This window comes from Pteropus vampyrus, unplaced genomic scaffold (assembly GCF_000151845.1).
Source record: "Pteropus vampyrus isolate Shadow unplaced genomic scaffold, Pvam_2.0 Scaffold245, whole genome shotgun sequence".
In the NCBI taxonomy this organism is placed as follows: domain Eukaryota; kingdom Metazoa; phylum Chordata; class Mammalia; order Chiroptera; family Pteropodidae; genus Pteropus; species Pteropus vampyrus.
In genome coordinates, this window is record NW_011889026.1 from 938,558 (window position 1) to 949,428 (window position 10,871).

Genomic DNA, 10,871 nt, shown 5'->3' on the forward strand with positions numbered 1-10,871 from the left:
AGTCCGCCTCTGTCCGTCTGTCTGTCTGCGCGTCTTTTGATGGGCACGTGCCCCTGTCACTGTCCTCTGTGTATTTCTGTGAAATTGTGTGATCCTTTGCAAGCGACAGGTACTGGCAGCGCCAGTGTCCCCAGAGTGCATCCAGCGACGGGCAGATCCTGGCTTTCCGTAGAGTCCCCCTTTCTGAATGGCTTGGGACCCTTGTGCCCCGGGGACAGAGTCCTCCGAGGGACTGCTCTGAGGGTCAGGTCTCGAGTCTGGCCGACAGAGAACCGCTCCCACTGTGCACCAGTGGGCGTGCACCTGGCAACAGGTCTGCGCCCTGCCGCTGGGTCTCAGCACCCTCTTCTCTCTGGTCCCCCCTCCGCCTCGCACTGCAGCCCTGCTCCCGCACTCCCTGACAGTGCTGGGCACCCGGTGTGGCCCTGACCCTGGACCGGGCGGAGGCAATTGAATTTTAGATGGCATGAGGGTCCCTGCATATGTTTTCACTGAGATTCCAAACCTGGCATCGCTGGAAGAGGGTTCACTGGTCCCTGGCAAGGAACGTCAGCTCCAAGAAGGGTTGAATTGGGTTGGGAGGAAAGGCAGGGACCTCGCTGAGCAAAGGCCAGGGCCGAGGCCAGGTCTCCAGCTCACCGCGCTGAGGACAAGGGCCAGAAACATTCTGGAATGGACCTGGCGGGACGCAAGTGCTCTTGAAAAAGATGCTCAGTGCGCCGGGGTCCTCAGCCGCAGACTCGCTCTCAGCGCCCTCGGCGACCGCCGCCATTCCCCAAGGGTCCGACACTCCGGCCGTCCCAGGCGCACCGCCAGCAGCCGGGTTTGAGGTCCTGACTTCTACTCCGTGCAGCCAAGGCTGCCCACAGGTGAGAACTCCCTTTTAAACTAACCTTTTGATGTGTTAGCCAGCGCCTGGCTGCAGCCCCATCCCGGAGATGGTGAGCCTGGAGCGAGTCTCTCCACTCCGGAGTCTGGAGAGAGCCCGGGCGCGCCCGAGGGGCGGGGAGCCGGCGGCTCTGCGTGCCCAGGCGCGGCGCCACCATGGACAGCTCCCAGCCGCTTCCGCACCGGGTCTGTGGCCCTGGGTCTTCAGGAAGTCGCGCGCTTTCCTCCCAGACACAGGGCGTTGGTTGGGGCGCAGGCCAGGAGGACAGGGACGGCTGGTGTGCGGGAGTCCCCGGTATCCTGTCCCAAGGCGGCATGAGCCACTCAGGAGGATAAAGGGAGCTTGTGGTTTGTGACCAGGTCCTGGCTCAGGCTGCTGCTGGGCTCTGTACAGGACCTGCAGTGTGGTGTCACTATGGGGCCCCTCAGAGCATTGGACAGGGGCAGTGAGATGATGCCAAACTGAACTAGAGACGCTGCTCAAATTGCTATCTGTGCGTGGTCTAGGGTCATGTTCCGTTTTACTAAATTATTTAGTAAATAAATATTGGTCAGATATATTAGTTTCACAGAGACAGTGACAAGATGGAGAAGACTCACATAGGGCAAGTTTATAGAGAATGTGTTTGGGTGCATTTGCAAAAGCAACTAAGCTCTTTTCTGATCATAATTGTTTTCTTAAAGGTGCTTGACGCTCTTAAAGAAGCTTCCAGCGGTTCCTCTTCAGCCCACTAGATGATTTTTCTTGTTGGTTGTTTAGAAATGGGTGGGAGAACCTGTAGAGATTAATCTGTGCAAATTAAGCATGTTCTGCGCCGCCCCCCCCCCATAAGAATTGATGCTGGCTGGGGTTCTTTTTTGTCATCTGCACATATAGAGAAGTGCGAATCTTCCTTCATTTTCAAAATGCAAGAAATTCAGGTCTGCTTTGGTTTGTGACTGATGAAGGTCCATGGAGTGTAAAAACAGTCAAGCTGCTTTTTTTTTTTTTTTTGAGACAGCATGTGTGAGTTTTTGAAACTCACTTAAGCTCTGTGCCTGTTTCCTCATCTGTAAGCTGCTGACAACACAGTCTCCTTGGTTGAGTTGCTAATGAGAATTAAGCGACACAATTAAATCACTTCGCCCAACGCCGAGCACAGAGACGCTCTTAGAGTGATGGCGATCACAGGTGTATTTTAAAGACAGTTGTGCATTTCTTTCGACTTATGTTCACCAGCCCTCTGCTCCCTCTTCTAACCTAATCATTGTTTCATAGGGACCTCATCTCCAGTTTATTTTCAATTTCGAGAACTTGATGGAACCCATGAAAGTGCTGAAGTTGATCAATACGCCAAAAAAAAAGAAAAAAGAAAAAAGAAAAAAAGAAAAAACCTAATTCAAGAATAAATGGAAGAATTTTTGTGTGAGATGACTCAGTCGCCTATTTTTCCTACCCGTACCACTTGGAGGCACGATAAAGTAAGCCATGTTGAAAATATCATCACTTCCCTCTGGTTGGACTGATCAATTCTTTCTGGTCTCTCTCTCAGAAGAATGCAGGTCCTTCCAAGGGGCCTCCTTGTCGTGCTGGGGGTGAGGTTCTTTTGGGTCTCGATGGGGAGTGGCCTGCAGCTGCAGGATGAAGCGAGCTCTCGCTGTCCTGGGCAGCACCCGGTCTAGGAACCCTGAGTGGTCATTCCCGTGCAGGAAGCACATTTCTTCCTTTGTGCCCGGAGCCTTGCTGAGCTGTGAGATCCTCACCACCTCACCGAGACGGTCTGCCTGGAGCACTGGCCACTTACTTGGTCCTGGGAGGATGTGAACATTCCTCCCAGCTCCCCCTTTAGGGTTCCGTCTGACAGAAATCACCACAGAATTTTGGATGATGGAGTTATAATGGGCCCAATCTTACAATTAGGTTTCTTCTCCGGAGAGACAGAGACAGAGACAGAGAGAGAAGGGCGGAGGGAGAAAGTGTATGTGCACGTGTGTGCAAGTTTCAAATTCTGGTGCTAGATTTTTCATCTCTTTTCATCTCTTTCTCTATTTTTTTTAGCAAATCAGAAGTAATCTTAGCTCCCTCCATCTGAAAGCAGCGGAGCCACAGGTGCTAGAGTCCTCTTTCACCCGCTGGCAGTGTGACCGGAGAAGGAGAACATGGGCCCTGGCTGACCTCCAAGTCCTGGCTGTCTCCTCTGGACTCTCACACAGCTTCCGGTTTCTGGTAGGACAACTGCTGAGCCACAGAACACTCTTGCAGTACGGGGCCATGTGGGGAGGGACTGCCACGAGAGGTAGAAAGGGGTCTTGGAGGCCTGGTAGCATTCTGTCTGAGGCCCTGGGACAGACACATCAGATGGCAAGTACAGCATTCAGTGAGGGAGGCCCATGGGATGTGCGGGGTGAATTTGGGGACTCTCAGCCTCCTTCAGAGCCCCTGCTTAAGTGACCCCCTTTCCGTGCCTCTGTGGTATTGGCAGAGCAGCACAATTTGGTGGGATAAATGTGTTTTGCCTTGGTAGTTACAGCTCAAAAGAGAGATGCGAGCATGTGGGCTGGGCTCCTAAAAGGAGGAGTGCTGCGTTTGTGGGCTGCAGCCACAGGTCTCGTTTCCGCGAGCAGTGCAGGCTGCATCTCACATCCCGTGTGAGGGCAAGCACCTGGATGTCTGGTCTCGTGGCGGCGCTGCATCTGCTGCCGCCTCTGCCTGGCTCTCGCCATCATGCGGAGACAACCCAGTTTCCTTCGAGCAGTGAATGGGCAGAGACCACATTCTTGCTCTCTCGTGTCGGGTTAGGTCAGCAGGCGGTCGGGAGTGCTGTGGGTGCTGACTGCCTTTTCACTGTGTTGCCAGCTGTGCAGCTGGGCCCTGAGCTCCTTGTCCGAGAGTCTGGCGCATCGAAACCTCGTTAAGCTGGGTAGGACGATGGTGCTTAACATCGTGACTCTTGATGTCTGCGTCTCTTTGTCCCAGCCCACTCCTTCCCAGGGCCATCATAGCTTCCTTCTCCCCCGGTCTTTTTTTTTTTTTTTTTTTTGCTGCCTCTGTCTGCTCTGGTGCCCAGCTTTGTTCAAACGTGGCTCTTCAGAAGGGAGGCCACAAGCAGAGAAGTGTCATCAAATATACATTTGCTTTCTGCTTAGTTCCCTCGGTGCCAGGAAACACACTTCCCCACCCAGCAGGAGAGGGGCTGGCACTCCTCTGTGCGCTGCTCATTTGCAGGGCCCACCTCTAGGCTCAGCTTGGCTCCAGCAACGCAGACCCATCCTTGTCTCCCCACCCCTGCAGGTGAGGGAGCCCTGGGGGACAGAAGCAGGCCGGCTTCGCCCCACCGGCGCTCACGCAGAGCAGGTTTCTCTCTCCAGCTCCGGACAGTCTGGCTCCTTGCTCCGGGAAATCGCTGAGGCCTTATCTTTGAATCTTCCGCAAGAGCAGTCACATAATAGATTTAGATATGACTTGGGTTTAAAGTGCTTTGACCAGACAACTGCTTTTGAAAACTCTGTGATTCTTTTTCTCAGCTGTCCGTAGAACAGCTTAGCCATTATGCATTTTCTGTTCAGGGAACGCACGGCTTGAAGCTGGTCCTTCTGGTATGCAAAGTATCTGTGCCAGACACCGCTTCTCCTGTTTCTGGGAGGGCTGCGGGCTTCCCCAGGAGCCTGCCACACTGCTTCGCCTTTTCCAGGATCACGGGGGAGCTTGTTAAAACGCAGGTTCTGATTGGGCAGATCTGGGGCGGGGCCTGGGCACCTGCATTTTTATCGAGGTCCCAGGTGATGCCGCTGGTCCACAGAGCTTTCCACGTCATTACTGATTTTTTCTGTGAGTCTAACTTAAGTCTTTTCGGTGTAATTTAAGTCAGTTTCTGATGTCCAAGTCGATGGGGCCCAGCTGGCCAGTGTCCTCCTAATGACCTTATAACGGCCCTTCAAATTCTTGTCTGGTCTGTAAATTGGAATTATCAGTAGACTAAATATCTGGAACCCCTTTGAGTTCCCCTTTCCCTGTCATAATAAATTTTCCGAAGCTCTCTGCACCAAGTTACTTTTAAGTGCCAGCCCATTGTGCAAGTGGCAATTTATCTTTGCCGGGTGGAGGCATTTGAATGTAATTTCGGTGGTTTTAAGAGATCACTTGGGGATTTCATGTCACTCTGCTTCCAGACACTGAGAATGCATGTTTACATTTAAACAACTTTACTTGACTCTAAAGATCACATCTTGTTTTTTGAACCTGAAAAGGAAATCGAAAGCTCAGTGATCTTCCCGCATTTGCCTCCCTGTGGCATTCCTGTGAGGAAGAGCAGGTCATCACAGATGACTTCTGGTCAGTGCGAGAGGCAGTTGTGCATTTGCATCATGTCACCCACTGCCATATCCGGAAGCAGAAGTTCTACAGGGCAGGCCCTGTGTTAACCACTGGGGCAGCAGAATGGAACGGTCCCTGCCCTCCGGAACCGGCAGTCTAGTGAGGGGAGCAGACGCCTAAGCCCAGTTGCCATGCTGTGTGATGGAGGGCTAGGACAGATGGGTCAGGTAGGGTGGCGGGCAGGGGCCTGCCAGGTGCAGGGGAGTCGGGACATCCCAGAACGCTCTCCTGAGCAGGAGCGTGGGTGCGCCCGGAAGGATTGGCAGTTTATAGGAGTTTCATGGGGAGGTAAGTGGGGATGTAGGGTGTGCAGGGCAGAAGGCATCCCGCACGGGGAGAAGCACAGACAGGCCCAAAGCCCTCGCCTCGGGCAGCCCCTCAGGTGTGCGGAGCTCCGTACCTCCCACAGGAGTGTAAGCTCGCTTACCTGCCCAGACCTTGGGCTGCACCTGGCAGAAGAGACAGTCCTGGGCAACAGCAGCCCTCTTAGACCAGTGGTTTAAAATTACTTTACCCATAAAACGTTTTTTGTTCCGACAAAATGTTACTAATTTCAACTTACAGAGCAGTTAAGGAGCGGGGGCTCGGTTTCTGTCTCGAGGCCCTCGGGGCCGCACAGAGCTCTGTGGGCTCCCATGGTGCAGTCTGCAAACCTGGGTGGTTTCCCTTTGCCTTTGGCAGTCAGGCTAATGGTGCTACCTCAGTGTTATTGTGGGTTGTCTTGCTGTGTCTTATGTCTTCTCAATATTCTGGGAGTCTCGCTGGTTTCTCTGTCAATAATTTTCAGTGACGTGAAACCAGAATTATCCTTTGTGTGACAATCTAACAAATATGGGGTCCATGGGCGTCCAGTGGGAAAAGCTATGACAGGTGCTGGTTCACAAAACTCAAGCTGTCGCTGACCACCGAGGAGGAAAATGAGATGTGAGCTTGTAAAAATGGACTTTTTATTTTCAACCTTGTCAATCGATTTTGTCTGATCTCCTAAGAATTTTCAGATTCTATAAATGCTGGCAAGAAAAAAATAGAGCTCGTTTCCGGGGTGTAAGATTTGACAAATTCCAGTCAGGATCTTGCATCCCTTGTCACTGACGTGAGGCAGCTGAACCTGAGCGCGGGATGTCTTTGTGGGGTTTGACACAGGCCTGTAAGCCAGATGTGCGAAAATGGGAAGCTCGGCCGGCCAGCATGCGGCGGAGGGATCCAGTTCAAGGGGTGGCTTCTCTGCCTCCTGTAAATACCCCTAAAGGAGGACGGTGATGGTGAGGGGCAGCTCCAGCGAGGAGTCCCCCAACTTGATGCCAGCAGTCCCCGTCCTTAGACACCTGAAGAAGCCCTCTTGGCATAGCCAGCTCCAAAGCACAATCATACGACTGATTTAAGGTGATGAGGACACCCCAGCTCTGGCAGAATTCCACTGGGCATGCGGGGGGACCCCAGCAGAGGAAAGGGCAGAGGAAGACCCCTGTTGAACTGAGTGGTGTCAGGGGAGGCCGGATGCTCATGGGTGATCAGCAGCCTTCCTGTGTGGGGGCATCTGGCCTCACGTCCAGGGGTCTTTGCATCAGCCCCCATTGCCATGGAACCTGGAACACTCTGAACTTGGGGCTTGACTCCCAAACCATGGGGATTCAACCTCTCCCTCCTTCCTAGGGCTGGGCTTAGGCTGGCTCCTAGGCCACCCTGACCTCTTGGCACAGGTGGCGAAAGACACTGGTTCCCTTGATGCCAGTGAACTGTCTAGGGGGTGGCCAGCGGTGATCCTGAACTGTCCCCTTGGACGCAGTGGGTGGTGCCTGGCGCTCACCGTGCCGCATGCTCTCCTTCCTACCACTCCCCCGAGGGGGCGACGGTGTCCGCAGGTGAGGTGAAGACATGATGCTCACAGGTGCGGAGCTGGTGCCGCCTGGCACCTCGGGCTTTTATCTAGCTTCTCGTCCAGGGCATCACTTACTCGCCCTCTGTCCAGGGCTCTTGTCCTCGCTGTGTGGTTGGCCTTGTCGTTCCCAGCTTAGTCTCCTCGAGTCCCGGCTCTCCAGAGCCTCCCAGGCTGACAGTGGGTGTGGTGTGCAGAGCTTCTCCCTATAGAGAACAGGAGGGATGAGTAGGGGGCAGCTGATTTGGGCAAACTATTACAAAATCAAAGAAAAAACCAAACTGGTGGTTTATGACAGGCCTGTTTCGAAGCTGACCGTGTTACAGTCTCTGAGTAATTCACTCGTGTGCTGATTTTCCAAAGGTTCGGGTTCAGGAAAACCTCAAACATCGTGGCTAAGTACTTTTCCTTTCCTTTAAAAATTATGTTTGTTTTCAGAGGAATTCAATCCATATGTTTCAGATCCATTTCTGTGTTACTCAGCGAAAGGCTGTTTTTCTCCAGCATTGCTGAGCCGTTACTGTGCTTCCCCCCTTTCTCCCACCCCGTCGCCCCCACCTTGCGGCCACCCCCAAGGTTTTGCCCACCTGGTGCTCACAGCTGAGCCTTGGCTCAGGGCTGAGCCACTCTGCGGCCTTTTACGAGACACAGTAAATGCAGTCACCGGAAGCAAAGAGAAAAACCAGAAAAATACTGATCCTGTCTTTATTTAAAGTTTTGATATTTGGTTCACAATGAATTCTTTTTTTTTTGCATGCATTTTGACTTTTAAATGTTGCGTTGCCATATTGCTTACATCGCTGGCTGAGTTTTTTGGTGCCCTCTTAAATTTCACACCCTCGCCCCACCCCGGTGGACGCCCCTCCAGGGCGCCTTCTGGCCGGAGTGAGCAGCTTACCCGAGCGTCCGCGCGCTTCTGCTCCTGTCCCCCGCGGTGCGGAGACCCGTGCCAGGCACGGCAGACAGCCGCTGGAGGTGCCCGAGGCACCTCTGGCTCGTGACCTACCTGGATCTGAACCACGGAGTAGGACTGTTAGGGGAGCTGGAGAAGACACAGCATGAGTTCTGCTCCGACTTCCCGTGTGGTCTGAAGCCAGTCTCTTCTCTTCTCGCTGACTTCCTTTCTTTTGGGAAGGGAAGTGGAGAGGGAAAGAATTGTAGTTTTCCACGGTCAAATGTTCTGCTAATTCTGCTGGGCTGACGTGTCACTGTATGACTTTTTAAGAAGTCACTGACTTCATCAGATTTCTCAATTCAGTTCCTGGTAGCGAAAGAGAAAGCAAAATTGCAGGATTTTGGCTTTGGAACTTTCAAAAACTACATGCAAAAAAAGCATTTTGTCACGTAAATGATTTCATGAAAATAAGAAGGGACAGCGATCTCAGTGGCATCTGTCTGGGTCACGGCTCTGAAGAGGCTCAGAGATCCTTCTGACCACAGAATTGCGGGTTGCGTATATACGTGAGCTTTCCAGGTGGCTGAGAAAGAGCTTAAATCTGCTTTAAATTTTAAAATCACTGGGTAATGTTGTTACAAATGGTACATATAAACATATCCTGAGATTTTCCCAGAACGACCATGTAGTGAAGTTCATTTTTATTTTAAACATTCCCATATACAGTTACTTTAAATAAGGAGCTATTTTTAATGTGAAAAAAAAAATGATGCTTTGATTTAATCTTGCTTAATAAGAACTTGAGCTTCCGCTCCGCTGAGGTCGTTGGAGGACATCACCTCTCCAAGGTCAAAGGGAACAGAAAGGGGAGGAGCCACACTTTGAATGGCATATGTCTGGTCCACACAAGCCTCTTTGTTGGCCATTCTGGGAAAGGCGGGGCAGGACAGTAGGGATGCGGTCCTCTCAGTGAGGGCACGGGGCTGGCCCATCTCAGCCACCTCCCAATAGAAGACAGAGTCATGTCTTCATTCAGAACAGGACCCCCTAGGCTCAGAAGCAGAGACCCCTTCATATTCTGTTTTATCCCCAAGGACGAACACATAGTAGGTAATCAAATATTTGCTAAATACACAAACGCATGTTAGCCCCATCTGAGCCCCAGCCTCCCGAGCGTGCACATTTCTTGATGGAATAAGTGTGATGCTGACTCTCATGTATTCTGGGAATCGAAGGAAACCGTAGCCCGCCAGTCACCTTTGTAGGGGTCTGTGCCCCAGTGGCCCTGTGGTACTCCCACGGGTGGTGCTAACATCTAGTGCTTGGGGAGCATTTACTAAGCTCAGGTACCGTGCAGTCGTCTAATCCTCCCGACAGCTCTGAGCAAGGCAGCAGACAGCGAAGAGGCAGCGAGGTCTCCCCGAGGCCACTCGGCTAGAGGTGATGGTGTTAGAACTGGGACCCATGTCTGTGTGAGTCCAGAAGCCCTTTCTCTGAATCATAACTGCTATTGCTTGATTCTTGAATTTTGAGACAGCATGTTGATGGGAATATTGTAATGTATAGTAAAGCAGTTCGGAGTATTTGCACTCATTGTCAATTCCCTGATTCTTTCCGGAACATGGGAATCAGAGACGACTCTGTTGTACCTCCCCGGGATGGAGAAGCTCACAGTCCTGTTGGGGAAACAGACAGAGAGACAGACAGACAGACAGACAGACATTTGGCTACCTACAGTCTGTGCTGTGAACAGCGTGGAAACACTGCAGAATGACGACGATAACTCCGCTGGGGAAACAGACAGGCGTCAAGGAGGAAGTGATATTTGACTGGCTTTTGAAGGAAAATACAGTTCGCTGGCCAGAGAAGGGAGGGCAGGAAGAACGTGAACTGAATTCAAAGAATTCGGAAGATGGATATTTGGAGGAAGATGTAAGAGTTCCCTGCGCCTGACAATGAGGTCATAAAGGCAGGTGCAGGTGGGGACGGTCCTTAAAAGTCTACCAGGGAGATTGGCTTTTAACCTAAGTGACTTTGATGAGGGTAAGGGTGTAATTAGTAGGTGGGCATTAGGCCCTTGTTCCTGCTGGCAGGTGGCTTGGGCTCGACTGTATCCCTCAGTCTGAAGCGGGGTATTCTTAGCAGGAAGTCCATTCTAGAGCGCCAGCTCTTACCTGAGAGTGTGGCCCAGCAGAGGCCAGCAGGAAAACTGCACAGCCCAAAGTGAATTACTGGTACCAAGGCGGTGGGGCATGGAGGGCACAAGGGCAGACATTCAGCTGGAAGTGTTCCAGGGATGTGGTGGCCGGAGTCCCTGCCAACCCGAGGTCGTCTCCGTCTGCTGCAGGCAGAGCTCCAGGCCTGTGAAGAGACGTTTCTGACACTCAGAATCCTGACCCTGGGCGTTTCCCCTGCAGACAGACACGGCCCTGTGTCCGCGTCCGGTCTCGGGATGGGGTCAGGAGTCCACCTCTTCATCCTGCGGCCTGTGTGCTGAGTGTTTGTAAGCACCGTCCTAGTTCCTCACAAATCCTTGGCAACTTGCTAACTGCCTTGTTTGGGCTGTAGCAGACGTGGCGGAAGGACAGTGGGACGAAGGGACAGGATTTCACTTGAGGCTCCCCTTTGGAAAGAGGGGAGTCGTCACCACCAAGGATGCTGATCCATGTCAAGTTCTGGAAAAGCTCAGCTGGCTGAGGCGGAGACTCCGGTGCTGTGTGGCCTGCGGAAGTCCCAGGGCGGCCTGGCGTGGTCTGCGGCGTCTCCGCGCTGTGGTTGCAACGACGTGCTCCGGCGATGCCAGCCAGCTTCACCCAGCCACAGAAAATCCCTTCTCGCCGCCCCTGTGCCCAGAGCTG

General features: G+C 52.6%; 1 protein-coding gene across 1 annotated transcript in view; it reads left to right on the plus strand.

The window, feature by feature from the left end:
• The first annotated feature begins 6 nt into the window (after positions 1–6).
• The window catches only part of CEMIP (cell migration inducing hyaluronan binding protein), a 123,777-nt gene continuing 112,912 nt past the window's right edge, over positions 7–10,871 (plus strand). The window contains exons 1-3 of the mRNA XM_023520038.1: positions 7–869; positions 2,147–2,349; positions 2,927–3,094. The gene's annotated coding sequence lies outside the window, so the exon portion shown is untranslated. The remainder of the gene's footprint in view (positions 870–2,146; positions 2,350–2,926; positions 3,095–10,871) is intronic.